General features: G+C 37.7%; 1 long non-coding RNA gene and 1 other non-coding gene across 2 annotated transcripts; one reads left to right on the forward strand and one right to left on the reverse strand.

The window, feature by feature from the left end:
* Positions 1-413: 413 nt before the first annotated feature.
* Positions 414-2588, forward strand: LOC141640128 (uncharacterized). The gene is made up of 3 exons (XR_012542869.1): positions 414-646; positions 746-853; positions 2468-2588. It is a non-coding gene; the product is annotated as an uncharacterized LOC141640128 (long non-coding RNA).
* Positions 2589-10619: 8031 nt separating this feature from the next.
* On the reverse strand, positions 10620-10726 carry LOC141640203 (small nucleolar RNA R71). The gene has a single exon (XR_012542893.1). It is a non-coding gene; the product is annotated as a small nucleolar RNA R71 (small nucleolar RNA).
* Between the last annotated feature and the right edge of the window lie 5553 nt (positions 10727-16279).

A 16279-nucleotide genomic window follows, 5' to 3' on the forward strand; every position in this document is an offset into this window, starting at 1 on the left:
TCGAGGACGAAACTTTTTAAAAGGAGGGGTGATTGTAACACCCCGTAATTTCGGACCATTATTATATTGCGGAGGTAATTTATTAATCAAGTAAAATTTGATATTAATGTATTTTGAAGTAATAATAATTCAAAGAAATATAATTCTATTATATTTTGAAGTAAAGTATTTATTTTGACAGTTTCGAAATGTTTAAAAATAGTTTAAACCGTGTAAAAACTTTTTATTTCGAAATAAGGGCATATCGGGAAAAATGGCAACTCTTTTGAAAATTGGACAAACGATTTTGGAAATGGGTCGTATGAGTACTCAATCTTCTTGTAATCTCGTGTTTAAGAACTTTGGTCTTGTCGGAATTTGCAATTGACAAGCGGTTCTAATTATCGTCGTAACGAGCCAAAACCGACTCGTGAAATTCCGCCTAAAATCCCGCTCCTTTCCTCTCCTTTCCACGGCACCCTCCTCTTCCTCCTTCCCATTTCTTCCTAAGACTTCTTTTGTCCTTCTTTTGTGCTCTTGACCGAATTCCTCAAAAAAAAAAAAATAATAATCTTACAATCGTAATTTCATCATAATTTCTTCGTTTCTAGTCCGATTTTCGCAAAATTTATATTTTCGGAATCCTCTCTTCAAGATCTACATCCTAGTATGTTTTAATTTCAGTTTTAATTATGTCGATTTTGGCTGATTTTGGGCATAATTTCGGTTTTGATAATTATTATTGTGTTTTTGTTGTTTTTAATAGGTGAAGATTATGAGGATGATATAGGGGACTCCTATATAGTAGAGGATGATGGGTAGCTACTGTTTTTAGGGTTTTCTCAAGGGTTATTTTGCCTTTTTCTAGCTTAAGGTAACATATTTCGAGTTACTCGACGATTAAATGTCACATTCTTTGCTTTTTGTATGATTTTTGTGAAGGTTATTTGAGTAGTTTATTTCACATGAAAATATAGGTTAAATTCATGTCTTTTGTATGTTAAGTTCACTTACTAGTATGGAAATGAAATGGGAATGATTAATTGATGCTTCAGACGATGTTAAACTGAACAAAAATGGAGAAATGGAGGGTTGGGGGTGGCGGCCCAAATGGCCCAAAGAGGCCGCGAGCCCGAAGCGGGCCACGGCAGGCCCCCTGGTTGGCCTGTTGCTTGTTTCACGGTTTTTCATGCATTATTTGTCGTTTCGGGTTTATTAATGTTATATTTAGTATAAGTAACAAATGGGTAATCTTTTGAAATGAATCATATTAGTAGTAAATATAATGTTGATGGTAAAATTGTGTTTATATTGGTAGTTGCACATGTTAGGATAGGTTATGATATGAAATTGTAAAGAATAGGCTTAAAATGAATTTTATAGCGATAATTGCAATGTTTGGTGATTAAGCGAAAATCGAGCCTTGGTCCCTTTGATCGAATCGATGTCGACAATCCGTGTGATTGGTCAGCCGCGATTTAACCCGTACCTGTCGCAGGACTGGGGTTGCGGGTAAAAATTCGGTTGGATGTAAATTATTGTGAAAAATGGATAATTGGCCTTATTCTTGTTTTAGGCCATTTATTATGTTTTTATTTCACATATGTTGTTGGTTGATTTGAATGGTTTCTTATGTTGTAGAAACGGCCCTAGATTCCCTGGAACCTTTAATATTGTCAAGTTTGGACTCTTTGCCTCTCTTTTGGTTAATTGGGTGTCCTACTTGTCTTGTGTGGTGTGGGCTAAAGTATTCAAGCTGGGACCTAGATTGGTTTTATTTAGGTCCTAGGTGAGTGTTTTGGCCTTCATCATAGATAGGCCATTATAGTCTTTGACGAGTGTATGTTCACTGCTTGATAGCCTCTGTGTTCCTGACTTGGTGGGATTATATCCAAGTTGGGGCATGACCTCGTTACTTATTTTGATAGTAAGTGGTCAGCTTAAGTACTAGCCAACCCTTTGGTGGACTCCTTAGGGTACTCACTTTGTTTTAGAAAAATTGCGAGTCTTGGGTGCGGTGGTGTGTATCCGCATGTCTAGGTCTGCGCAGATTTTGGGCTAGGGTTGTGTTGTGTCTTGGCCATGTTTTGATAGAACCTCTGAGCCATGATACCGGTTCGATTACCTTCCCTACCTCGTGGTATAGACTCGAGTTACAGAGTGACTATTGACCGTACTAAGAACTTATGCCTGTCTTTGATATATTGTCCTTTCTTGTATGGTGATTTTATGAGTTGTAATAGGTGAGATGCAAGCCGGTTACAATTGATAAAGTTTTGATTACTGCTTGTTATATGTTTCACATGATAGTTTAATTTGGTCAGATTAGTGTTCATATGTTAGAATACTTGATATCTAGATTATTTGTGATGTTGTTTACATGTTACATTACATGTTACATTAAATATGACATTTCGTGGCTGGGAGGACTCGAAGTTACTCCCCACTGAATTGTGGCTTTCGTGTTTGTATAAAATGCGATTGACAGGTTGATGATGATTAGATGGGGTCACAGACGAGCTAGTGAGCAAAAGAACCTTGGACTTAGTTTGGTTATTTTATAGTAAACCTTTAAACATTTGGTTGTGTTTATATTTTGAAGGGACATATGTCTCCCTCTCTTACTTTGGTTTGTATCACGTTATTCTCGTGTCTTTAGTTATGTTATGTTAAATTAGTGTGTTAGTATTTGCAGGTTTTGGCACTCTTCATTTGGAAGTGTTTGTGATTGGTTTAGAAAAGTTTTTGAAATTACAGGTTTTATCTAGTTGAACCAATTACAAACATATCCTGTCAGTTTTTCTGTAGAATTTACGTGTTTATTTAACGCTAAAAATGAGGGTGTCACAGATACAGGCTATAACAACGGGTAAAAACCGTTGTTAAAACAAAAAGCGGACGTTGTTAAAGCGGCCGTTGTAACAGGTATTTACAACGGTTAGGTTATTTACTAAAACCGTTGTGGAAATTATTCACAACGGTTAAAAGCCGTTGTTGTTGCGAGTAAGTCGTTGTGGAAAGTTTGACAAAATTTTGGTGGGAAAGATATAACAACGGTTATAATATAAAAACCGTTGTTGTATCTTTCCCACAAAATTGTGAAGACTTTTAACAAGGGTTATATTTAAAAAAACCATTGTTAAAAGTAATAACAACGGTTATATGTTAAAAAAACCGTTGTTAAAATTGACTAGTAACAACGGTTTTTTGGCATATAACCGTTGTTATTGATATTTTTTTTTTTTAAAAAAAATTTACAAAAGTAGTACATTAAAAATCCTGTATCAACAACAGCAACAGTATCAACATACAACAAAATCTCACTTTAAATTGATTAACCCAAAATTAAACACCTACAAAGTTTTATGCACTAGCACAAAGATTTTCTCAAAATATTAATACCACAATTCAAATATCCATTTACATCCGAGAGTTACGACTCCACTACTACGCATGCACATTTTAGTGAATAAAATATTCAACAATACAACTCCAACAAACTTACATTAATCTCGCATCACATCCAACATAACAATAACATCTTAGTGAATAGACTATTCAATATTACGTATTCCCTAAATAGTTGGTAAGCCTACACCTCATTAACATCCCTCATCTCCTTAATTGACACTCTCAAATTTAAATCTGCAATGATACATTTAAGTTAAGATGATGGAAATAAAAAAAGGGAAACCTACGTAGATATGAGAAGTGGATGGAAGCAATAAGTTGAGGAAAACAAAGGAGGAAGATAGCTGAGGAAAATATATGAAAATCACCAAAAGTCAACCTACAAACAGCATAAAATGAATGTTTAGTAGCAAAAATCAAGGAATAAAGCAGAAATTAAAAATGAAGGAGAAAACAAAAAAGAAGAAAGTGAGGTAGCACAACATATAAATTTCACAAGTTTAGCCAAAATTGAGCATATATTGCATCTTTAGCCATAAAACTAAAAGCCGTGAACCCAAACACTTGAAACCGAAGTAACACAAACAACATTGATCCATCTTAACTTCATAAAATTTGGAAGAAGATTCAAACCATAATGGATATTGTGGGTGGACTAAATTACCGAATCAAATTAGTTATAGTTGAAAGACTTGTTGATATGCAACATATAAATTAAACAGTTCAATAACATTCCAAAGACAAAATATTCTGAGTCTTGCGAATCCTTTGCAATTAAAAACTTTGCACTATATGTAAACTATATATGAACAACATAATTTCTAGTGAAAAAAAGTAGTGAGAATTACCAAACGAAGTGGCTTTTGTCCTGCTTTGTCACTCAGAGTTGCTCCAGCAACAGTGATTACTATTTGCAGGATCAATTTCTCTAAAGAAGAGGTCAATTTAAGATGTTAACCTGAATAAGAGCATATATTACAATCCCAATGCTAGGTAATACCGCTGAAATGGGGAAAATGAAGAGGTCACAGGTTAGTATCTTCGTGAAAAGGAAAGAATACATACCATTTCACGCACCTCTGAAATTAATCATCTATAACCGAACAATAGTATACAAAGAAGCGTCATGTCCACCAAACAATACGATCATTAAATAAGGAGCCCATATATTGAGCGAGATTACCTGACAAGAAAGACGGTAAAAGACTACAATGTACAAACTTCCACCATGTTTGACCTTCTAAAATAGCTGAGCATATTAGCATACTAACTTCAAGACTCCAGACTACAATGTAAAAAATTTCCAGGTATAAGAATAATGCGAGACGGTAAAAAAAGTACAAATATCAAACGAAACCTAAAATTCAACAAGGCACCAGAGATTTTAAAATCAAAATAGGCGAAGCAATTACGGTTAGAAAGAATACCTCTAGATCTGAATCCCTTCATGGATACTCTGAAAGATGAGATCCTTATGAAATCAAACAAAACCCTAAAGTTTAATAGGGTAATTGATAGTGTAAAATGAATAATTGATAAAGGGGAGAGTGATGTCGATGGTGAGATAAAGAAGGGTTAGTCAAACAACAGTAAAATGGGAAATAAAATAGATGTGCAATTATTAAGATTTTGTGTTGACAAATAAATCGAGTAGGTTAGTATTTCATACCTAACAATCGAAGTAATAAGGGGAAAATCAAAACAAAAAATCAATTTCTTGCTCTCGTATTTTTAAAACCCTAGGTTTCTAAAAGTCGATTTTGAGTGATTTTGGTTGTTTTGAAGGTTGGAAAATGGGTTATAAGTATGTAAATTGAGTTAGGGAGAATTTTTGAGTGTTTTGGGGGTGATTTGGTGGGTTTTGAGTGAGTATTGTGTGAGAGGTTTTGTTTTTGAGTGTGCGAGAGATGAAGATGCGAAGGTTGAAGATGAATAAAGAATAGAAAGGGAAAGAAACATAAGGGATCCGGTTTGTCCCACAATGAAAATATTTTGGTGCGAAGGTAATAACAAGGGTTATATGTAAAAAACCCGTTGTTAAAAGTAATAACAACGGTTATATGTAAAAAATCGTTGTTAAAAGTAATAACAAGGGTTATATGTAAAAAACCGTTGTTAAAAGTAATAACAACGGTTATATGCAAAAAAACCGTTGTTAAAAGTAATAACAAGGGTTTTAATAAATAACCGTTGTTATAACTTTTCAACTATTAACAACAGTTCTAAAATGAAACCCGTTGTGATTACTAATAACAACGGTTTTAAAGAAAAAAACCGTTGTTATTACTTTTCATAGAATTGCGCCAAAATATATTAACCTGATTAACAACGGTATTACATATAATGCGTTAATATGCGTTGTTAATGCGTTATTGCCTATATTTGTAGTAGTGTTTACTGTCCCTCTAGCCTGCATTTTTGGAGATGGAAGAACTGGAGCAAGATTGCCTTTGCCTCGGGAAGTGTGAAGATGTTTTGTATGCTAAAGCAACGAATCATAGCTGACTTCAGTAGCAGTATACTCGATCGAGAGGTTTTGCTGACCTATCTGTTCGATCAAGTACTTATGGACGCAGATAAGACCTCGATCGAGACCCTGCTGTTCTCGATCGAGAGGTGCTATTTTGGAGGTCCTCGATCGATTATATTAAGTACTCGATCGAGAGGTGTTGCTGGAAGAGTGTTCGATCGAGGAGTCTGAAAGTACTCGATCGAGCACTTTGCTATCTGATGCGAGATTTTCTCGTGTAATCGTATTTACTTAATATCCTAGTTTCGTTTTTAAGTTAAATAAGTATCTTGCCTATATAAAGGAGGGACTTAATTAGGTTTAATACACTTCATTATATCATACTTTACTCTTAATCATTCAGTAGACATTTCTCTTGCGACGTTACTTTGCTCTCTATTTTCCGGATATTGAACTTGTGTAATCTCTTTACTCTCTTTATTCAATTTAATTTCTTTTGCTCCTTTAATTCTCTTGTCTTCTATTACTGTTAGTTTGTTAGAATTGTTATTCAGTTTATGCAACTTCGTTTAATTCATTGTACTACCATATTTACTAAAATTACTTCTATCGTTGTTAGTTTCATCATGAACATGCGTAACTAAATCCCTTGTTGCTAGGATTAGGGGAGCCATGATAGTAAAGCAATGATGTTATAATTAGATTAGGAGGTCTTTTTGTGAGAATTGTTTCATAGCAATATAACTGTAATTGTTTAGTTGAGTGCACGCTTCTAAATTAATTAAACTGGTTAAATTCAGACCTAGATTCGAAGATTAGAATGAATAGACCAGTTATGAACAATAGGCTACTCTAATGAGGGCGGAAGCTAAGTTAGTAGTATTTTAGAGCGGATAGCGGACCGGAAGGACCTTTCCACTACCCTTCTTGCATCAGACCGACTGACCTTACCTTTAGCAGAATTGTGTGATATCATGGTGAACTGACACCCTAGCATCTTTCTCTCTTTTTGATCACATCTTTTTTTACTCTTACTAGTTTCATCTGTTATTTCTCTTATTGCTTTATATTCAGTTCAATAGTTTAGAAATCAAATCAAAACCCCCCAGTTAGTGACCGTGACGGACTAGATAACAAGTAGATACAATAGCCTCCATGTGGAATACGATACCCGACTTACCTCTTCTATATTAGTTAGAGCCGGTTGGTTTATTTTTGATAGGGCTGCGACAGCCGTGTCAAATTTTGGCGCCGTTGTCTGGGACGCGATTAGGGTATTTACTTGTCTTATTTTATTTTGTCTTGATCTCAAGGGATTTCTAATATCTTGAGACAATTATTATTTATTTTCTCTTAGTTATGTTTATGCCCAGGTCTAACAGGTCAGAATTAGTACCAGTTGATCCTGAACCAGAAAAGACTTTTCGCCGTAGACAAAACTTATTGCGAGAGAATCATCGAGAGGAAATATTGAGTACTCTTGAACCTGTTCTTGAAAACTTTACATTTGTCGAAGATCAGTCTTTAGAGGAAGACACTTCTATTTCTGCAACCAAATCTGCGAAGATGCCTAACATTGCTAGTCATTCTAAGCCGACAGCTGATTCTATTCCGAAATGTTTCAAGCTTTCGACTGATGATGAAGGGAATACCTTTGATATTCGGCCCTCCTATATTAATCTGGTGGAGAGAAACCTGTACAGAGGAGTAGCTGGTCAGGATCCGAGGAAGCATATGGAGGTCTTCACAGATTATTGCTCCACCATTCCCGCTACTAAGGGAGTGACACAAGACAAGATAAAGGAAGTCCTGTTTCCTTTTTCTCTTACTGATGGAGCCCGAGAGTGGTTAACTGACTTGGATAGGACTGCAACTGGGATTACTGAATATGGGAATCCTAGAAGTGGTACTAGAACGGTCTCTACAAATAATAGTGCACTTGTGGCTCAACTAGAAGCCATGAATGCAAGATTTGATAAGTTCGAGTTGCAGGCCGCGAGAAATCAGCAGACGGTTCACTTGTTGACTAAACAAGAGGCCGTCTCGTGTGAGAGATGTGGTGGTACTGATGGTCAATCTGCAGTGGAGTGCTTAGCCGAGAAGGAGAAAGTTTATGCCTTTCAACAATATAGCCAAGGAGGCTCCTATTATAACAACCAAGCTGGAGTTCATCCCAATTTAAGGTGGACTAGCCAGAATGTTTTGAATCTTACACCTCCACCGCATCAACAACAAGCTTATGTACCGCCTCATAAAGCTCAACAACAAGGCTTTCAAAAGCCTCCTTCTTTCCCTGATGTGACCATAATTAGCGCATACTTAGCCCCCGAATTAGCCTTGTTCCCATGCTTTTTAGTGCATATTTGGGTCATTTATTATCTTTAGTTCTTTATTTTGCATATTCTTTGAGATTTTGATCCCTTGGTAAGAAAGGAGTAAGAATCTTGCATTTCATGGCAAAACGAGACTAAATTGATCGAATTCAATGACCAATCATCAAGGAGAGACAAGATTAGAAGGCCTTTGTATATATGATAGTAGATGAGCAATGTTGAGAAAGGATCCTTGAGTCCCCAAGGAAATCCCCAAGGAATTTATGAAGAACAGGGGAGAAAAGAAGAAGAAGTCTTGCTGAGGCACAATCCGTGCGGATTGTCTACAATCCCTGCCGTCCTCCACCTGCACAATCCGTGCGGTTTTCCACCAAGACGCTCGGGTTTAGCCACCACAATCCGCCCGGATTCTCTTGAATCCGCTCGTTTTCCATCGCCCGAATCCGCCCGTCCCGACCCTGATCCGCTCGGATTCCTCTACAGCGCAATTTCCTCTTCTCCAAGCTACAGAGAAAGAAGCCCTTCCTTCGGAAAATACCGGCTCCTCCCTGCTCAATCTAAAAAGTGTAATTACTAGTTTAGCCCTTAGTTAACCCTAATGCATCCCCCTAATCTCCACTATAAATACCCCATTAGTCTAATTAGAAGAGGATGTTCTTCTTATCAATAATTAGAGTAGTTAATATCAATCAAATCTCTCTTTAGTTTTGTAATCAACAATTAATCAAGTTCTAATACAAGTTTTATTTCCTTAATCTCTCTTTTGTTCATCCTTTATTTTGGGTAATTGAAGATTATTTGGGTTATTATTGAGAGATTGACAACCTCTCAATCAAGCATCAAGTACTTCTTTTATCTTTGCTTTATTATTGGAATCATTAGTAGGTATAATTTTCTTAATCCCTTTTTAATTATTGTTAATTACTTTCATTTATTCATCATGTTTCATTTTGTTGGTATGATTGACAACCTTGCTAGCATGATCAACATGATAATGAGTGAGTAGTCTCTTAGCTAGGGTTAATGGGTGATTAGGGGAAACCAACATGGGGAATGATTCATGCTTAAATTAATATGCTTTCATGTTTTATTTGCTTGCTTGTTTTGATCTCAACTCATGCACATGTTATGTTTGATGAAATGCTAAGCCTATGAATCCTTGCATTTACTACCATCACCTATCTTTTCAATGAGACTTGTAAGACATAAACCAACTCGAGTCTCATTAGACCATGCATGTTGTTGAGTAGGGAAGATTAAGTCAACTTGTAGGTGTTGTACAATCTAATCGATTCGGCTCCGGGACCCAAACTTTCCTAGGATTGTAAGATATAACCCAACTCAATCCATCACAACAATAATTGCTTGCTTATAATTTGAGAACATGTTTGTATGATCAATTCCCATGATTCCCCTATGATCCCATGACACCCTAGTGCTTTTTAATCAATTGTTTACAACCCTTTAATTCATCTTGCTTGTTTATTTTCATTGATATTTTAGTTTAGTGACCTTCTACATCAACCCAATTTGTGACACCCCTAAGACCCCACTAGTTGCAATAGAAATCTCATTTCAATACCCGTCCCTTGGGATCCGACCTTTACTTGCCTCTTTACTAATTGTAGAGTTGTTTGTGAAGCTATAAATTGTGTTTTGATTCGGACGTGACCCAACGACCACAGCTTAAATTGTGAACACGAAACGGACCGATCAAAAATGGCGCCGTTGCCGGGGATGGTGTTTACTTGATTTAGATTTCCTTTTATTGTTATTAGTTGTGTCTTTCTTCGCCTTGGGGAAGTAAAACTCCTCAAGGTTTGTTCTAATTGTTTTCGAGTTGTTTGATATTTTGCATGTCTAGAAGGTCACAAGGTGATTTGTTACCTTTTGACCGTGAAATTGAAAGAACCTTGACGAACAATAGGAGATTTGCTAGGAGGAATTTGAAAGGTATTAGTGAGATTGTTCAACCAACTATTGAGTTCATCAACCCTTTCGCAATAGAAGGAGAGGAGAACCCATTACACAATACCCCACAAAATCAACCTACAATGCCTAAATTCTCGTCACATTCCGTACCCACCGAAGAGAACCTACCCAATGGTACTCCTACACCACAACATCTAACCGGAAATTTTATTGCAAAATCTGCCTTTATCCAATTAGTCGAAAGGAGCCAATTTGGGGGGATGCCTAGTGAAGACCCTCATTCTCATATGGAAACCTTTTGCGACTATTGTGATGCAATCTCTCAAACCGGTGTGACTCAAGACCAAATTCGATGGGTCTTATTTCCTTTTTCTCTAATCGGCACCGCGAAACAATGGTTGAAGGGCCTTGACAAGGCCACTCTCGGAATAGATTCTTGGAAGAAGTTGGATCTAGCTTTCTACAAAAAATTCTACCCACCGGAAAAGACTAACATGCTAAGAGCTCAAATTACGGGTTTTAAGCAAAGGGATGAAGAATCTTTGTATGAAGCTTGGGAGCGGTTCAAGGGAATTTGTCGCTCATGTCCTCACCATGGACTTAGCGAATGGTTCTTGGTACAACAATTTTGGAACGGTTTATATGAAGATTCAAGGAACATTCTCAACATGGGATCAAATGGAATGTTCACCGAAGTTGATGACAATCAAACATGGAACAAGATTGAGGAAATGGCGGTCTATAACTCACAATATAGTAGACCTCGCAAGGCTACTAGAGGAGGAAAGCATGAAGTGGACTCCGTTACTCAATTGGGTGCTCAACTTAGTGCTCATATTGACACAATCAATTTGAAGTTTTAAAAAGCTATGGCTAGACTTGAAGAAGTCTCAAAATCACCAAAGCATCATGTTAATGCCATGACGGCATCTTCATCAATCCCAAGTGGGATATGTGAGAATTGTGGAACTTTGGGACATGACCAAAGTGAATGTAGGGGAACAAATGAACAAGTGAATGCTTTCCAAGCATACAAGAGTGGTACCCCTTATTCCAACTATTACAATGAAAACACCAAATTCCATCCAAATCTCTCATACAAAAGCCAAAATGTTCAAAACCCTCAAACAACATACACTCCACCACCCATGAGAAACCAAAATCAAAGACCCTTTTACAATCAAAACCAAGGTTACCAAAATCAAAATCCATACAATCACCAAAATGACCAAGGTTTTGATGTCCAAAAAGCGGTCTTCCAAATGCAAAAGAAACAACAAGAATTTTTCACTCAAATGCAAAAAGATAGTCAAGGAAAGGAAACCACTATCAACAACATTCTAGCTCACACCAAGATGTTGGAAACACAATTGACTCAACTAGCATCTTCAAGCTCACAAAGGCAAAAGGGGCAATTACCACCTCAAAGTAATCCCCCAAGACATGAAACGGTTAGTGCCATTCACTTGAGAAGTGGTACAAGGTATGAAGCACCAAAGAAGCAAGTTGAGGATGAAGTTGTGGAAGCTAGTGATAAGGAAGAAATTGTGCAAAACTCCAAAGATGGAAAATCATCAAAAGAAGAAAGTTCAAAGAAAAATGAAGACAAGGTCAAAGAGAAGGAGCCCATTGTGATTAGACTTTCTTTTCCAAGTCGTAAAGCCAAGCCCAAATTTGATGATCAACTTGGAAAGTTTATGGAAATTGTGAAGAATTTGGAAGTCTCAATTCCTTTCACGGAATTAATCAATCACGTGCCGGCCCATGCGAAATACATGAAAGATATCCTCACAAAGAAGAAGTCGATCCGGAAACTTGAGACTATCGCCTTCACTAAGGTGAGTAGTGCAATACTTCAAGGGAGTTCACCTCCAAAACTAAAGGATCCGGGAAGCTTCTCAATACCGTGTACCATTGGCGACACAACGATCAACAAAGCCTTATGTGATCTAGGGGCTAGTGTGAGTGTCATGCCGTACTCGGTGAGTAAAAGGTTGGGGATGGGAGAGCTTAAATGCACCAACATCACACTCCAAATGGCCGATAGATCGACGAAGACACCATTAGGGATATGGGAAGATGTCCCCGTGCGAATTGGGAAGTTTTTCATCCCGGTGGACTTTGTCATTGTTGATATGGAGGAAGATTCCAACATTCCAATCATTCTAGGAAGACCTTTCCTACACACCGCAGGTGCGGTGATTGATGTGAAACATGGTGAACTCACTCTAGAAGTGGGAGATGAAAGCATAACCTTTAATCTTGACAAGACTATGAGAGCTCCTCGTTTGCATGAACCGTGTTTCATGATTGATCATTATAGCCGAAAGGATGAGAGGAAGAAATCGGAACTCCAATGGAAGAAGAAAATTGAAGATGCTCCATTCAAAGAGCAAGTGAATTATGACAAGGAGAGCTTGAAAAGCTCATCAAAATCAATCAAAGAAGAAGAGAATGGCCTCATTGGCCAAGAGAAGAAATTGGGAGAGTTGTCTCCATCAAATCAAGAGATTTTCAATGATCAACTTAATGAAGTTTGTGGTCTTTGGGACGACGAATTTGAAGGGATTTTTAATCCCTACATTGGTAATGCCATCGATCAAGACCGACAACAAGGTCCAAGGTCTATAGAAGACCTCTACCATGATAATGAACAAGCTTTTGATTACTTTTTCAAGGTGTTGAGCAACATCAACAACACCTTGAACATGCCCCCTTGACATCTCATCAAGAATGAGAGTTTGGTGCAGTCCTCCCTAAACCACCATTTGTAAATATTTCTAACTCCCTAACTCGCATTTCAATTCTTGCATTTTTGTCATCTTTGGATTTTTATTTACTTTGATCAAGATAATTGTCATGTTTGAGAGAAGTGAGGGAGGGACTAATAATTTCAATTGATGTGTAGTACTTTAGCTTAGTGTGGGGATAGCAATTGCCTAGGCTATCCATGCCTTAGTAGTGCCCCCACAATGAAGAACACAAGATATGAAGAAGAATAGAAGAATGATAAGGGATATGCATTTTACACGGATAGAACTGAATCCGGGTACAAAGGGGTCGAATCCGAGCGGATTCAGGAGAATCCGCCCGTTTTCATGCAATCCGAGCGTATTGGGTATAAGACGCACGTCCCTATGAGCTGAATTTTTGAAATATTTTTGACTGTAAGAGAATCCGGGCGTCCTAAACAGCAATCCGCCCGTCTCTGAAAATCCGCCCGTCTTGTGAGGAAGACGCCCGTCTTCTAAGCTGAGGAAAACAAGAAAAATTCTTGGACTGAAATCCGTCCGTCTTCTGAAGAATCCGCCCGTCCCGTGTCAGCGAATCCGAGCGTCTTCTCTTAAAGACGCCCGTCTTTAAGCGAGTTTTATCAAACCCAGAAAGTGAAGAATCCGCCCGTATTGGGCAGAAACCGCACGGATTGCCCCTGCAGTTCGAATTTTTTCGGTCTTTATAAAATCCCTCTCACCTTCATTCATTCATTCATTCATTCATAACACTACTTCAAAACATCAAAACCCTCACCCTCTCCATCACAAAAACAAAATCCCTCAACTACATTCACCAAAATTAAATCAAATCATCCTTTCAACAACAAATCAATCACTCCTTTTTCAATAAAAATCAAAACCAAGCACAAAATCTTCAACCTTTGAGTCGATTTTTGAATTTATAAAGGCAAAGCCTTTCACCTTTAAATCGATTTGGGTACACTACAAATTGAAGATTTCTCATTCTTTTCTTGGTTAGTTCATCAATGGCAAGGACTAAGGGAGCAACAAAGGCACCAAAGGCCAAGACACTTTCACAAAGGCAAAAGGCTCTTCAAGCAAAGAAAGCATTGGCTATGGTGGTAGCAACCCCAAACTTGGAAGTGCAACAACAACAACAACCTTCTATGGGAGCAACAACATCTTCTACTCCGGAAATTGATCAACTTTTGCATTATCCGGAGGTAACTTTTATTTCCGAAACCCATAGAGATACTTTTGCCAAGTTTGCTAGAAAATCATTTCAATCCACCAAGTTTATTTGTGAAGATACCTTAGAAAAATTGGGTGTTCTTGAGAAAACTAGAGCCTTTTTCAAAGCCATGGGGTTAGAGAAATTGTTTGAATCAAAAGAATTGACATATCCCTCCCTTACCTTGGAATTTTTGAGTTCTTTGAAAGTCACCAAAGTTGAGACTAGGGAGAACCTCGAGTTTCGTCTAGCTAATGTTAGTAGACGCATTTCCTTTAGGGAATTGGGTGAAATTTTGGGTCTTAGTGATGAACCGAGTTATTTTAAGAATTATGGAAAGTATGACCCCGAACCTCTTTGGGAGGCAATTTACGGGAGGAAATTTGAGGACTTTCATGCGAGTCGTACTCTTTTAGTCCACCATCCGGGCATAAGAGTATGGCACAAGGTCATAGGAAACACCATTATTGCAAGGAAAGATACCAACCATTTCACCAAACTTGATTTTATTCTTCTTGAATCGGCTTTGAACATTGGAAGAGTACACACCAAGCCTTTCAACTCTTTGAGGCTTTTGGTAGATAGATGGCTCAACATTGATTGTGGGAAGAAGGGAACTCCCGTTATTGTCAATGGCGGCCTAGTCACTATCCTAGCTAAATACTTTGATCCTAACTTCAACAAGGATAACAAGTATAAAGCAAAGGAGGGTGGTCATCTTGTTGATATGCATACTATGATACACAAGTACAAGTGGGTTGCCCATAATCCTCTTGACACCGAGTATGGATGGCTCACTAGTAAGGCTAGATCGTTCACTTTGCCTTCAAAGGTTTGTCGTCTAAGCGTCCACCGGACCAATTATCTACTTCCCCTTTCTAAAGAGGCCGAGTATATTATCCAACAACAAAAGGGTGAACTTGAAATGCCTTCCTCTTCCATTGTCATACCACCTTACCCTTTTGAGTACCAAGAGTTCAAGCCGGAAGGAGTTGAAGCTAGAAATGATTATTTGACTCTTCTCATGCAAGCAATGCACAAGCAAGCCTTTGAGGATCGGAAAAATGCTTACTTGGCTCAATATCCACCCCTCCTACACTTAGCTAGGCAAGGACTACTTGATCCATCATGTCCTTTGCCTAGTTGAGCGGATAGAGAAGTCCTATTTCCGGGTGCATCTAGGGTCGTTTCGGGTGACAATGAGGTTGTTGGTAATGAAGAAGTTGATGATAACATTGACGAGGAAGCAAGTGAAGTAGGAGAAAAGGATGGTGAGCAAGATGATGAGCAAGGTGAAGAAGAAAGTGAAGAAGCAAATGAAGAGGGAAGTGGCAATGAGACCACTTCTAATGAGGAAAGTGATGATGGTGATGATATGATGGATGATTAGCAAGCCTTGGAGGCTCCTACCCTCTCATGGTTTATCTATTTCTCTCTTTGTTTTAATTATTTTCTTGATCATTGTTGGAGTAGTCCTAGCACCATAGAGGACTCACACCTCGGTACCATTGAGGTGTTCTCATTTTATTGTTCCCACTTTCAAAATCCAAAATGACAAATTAGTTTCATGCATTGCATAGTGTGTGCATGAACTACACCCATCCTTGGACATTAGCAATAGTGTCTTACTCGGTTTGGGGAAGTTAATGCATACACAACGGGAGGTAATCTAAATTATCCTCTCCGTCATAACAAAAACCATGCATCATGTAGTGTAGCTCTTAGTGTAGATTGCATTTAGTGTAGAAATCATGCATCATCTTTGCATAATTTCCATCATTTTGGCCATTGAGGACAATGCCCATATTAGTGTGGGGATGGGAATTCTAACATTTAACTCTTATTCAAAAATGCAAAAAAATTGAAAAAGTTCGAAAATCATAAAAATTTGAAAATTGAAAACCCAAAAACATGTTTATTTCCTTTTGTAGTCTTGTGTATATATTGTTTTGTATATATTGTGTTTGTTCTATCCTTGTTCACATTGATCGACTACGCCACATCCGAGACATGAGGATATTGAAGACCGCATGGTATGATCTTTCCAATCTCATTTTTCCTCTTTATGTTAATGACTATGTGGCTTTATTTTGATTGAGGCGGTATAACAATGTGAACTTAGGACTTGCATTTAGTTTATATGTCATATTAGTTGATAGAATCACTTGCATTAGGATGTTTATATTAG

The sequence above is a fragment of the Silene latifolia genome, unplaced genomic scaffold (genome assembly GCF_048544455.1).
Source record: "Silene latifolia isolate original U9 population unplaced genomic scaffold, ASM4854445v1 scaffold_73, whole genome shotgun sequence".
Classification (NCBI taxonomy): domain Eukaryota; kingdom Viridiplantae; phylum Streptophyta; class Magnoliopsida; order Caryophyllales; family Caryophyllaceae; genus Silene; species Silene latifolia.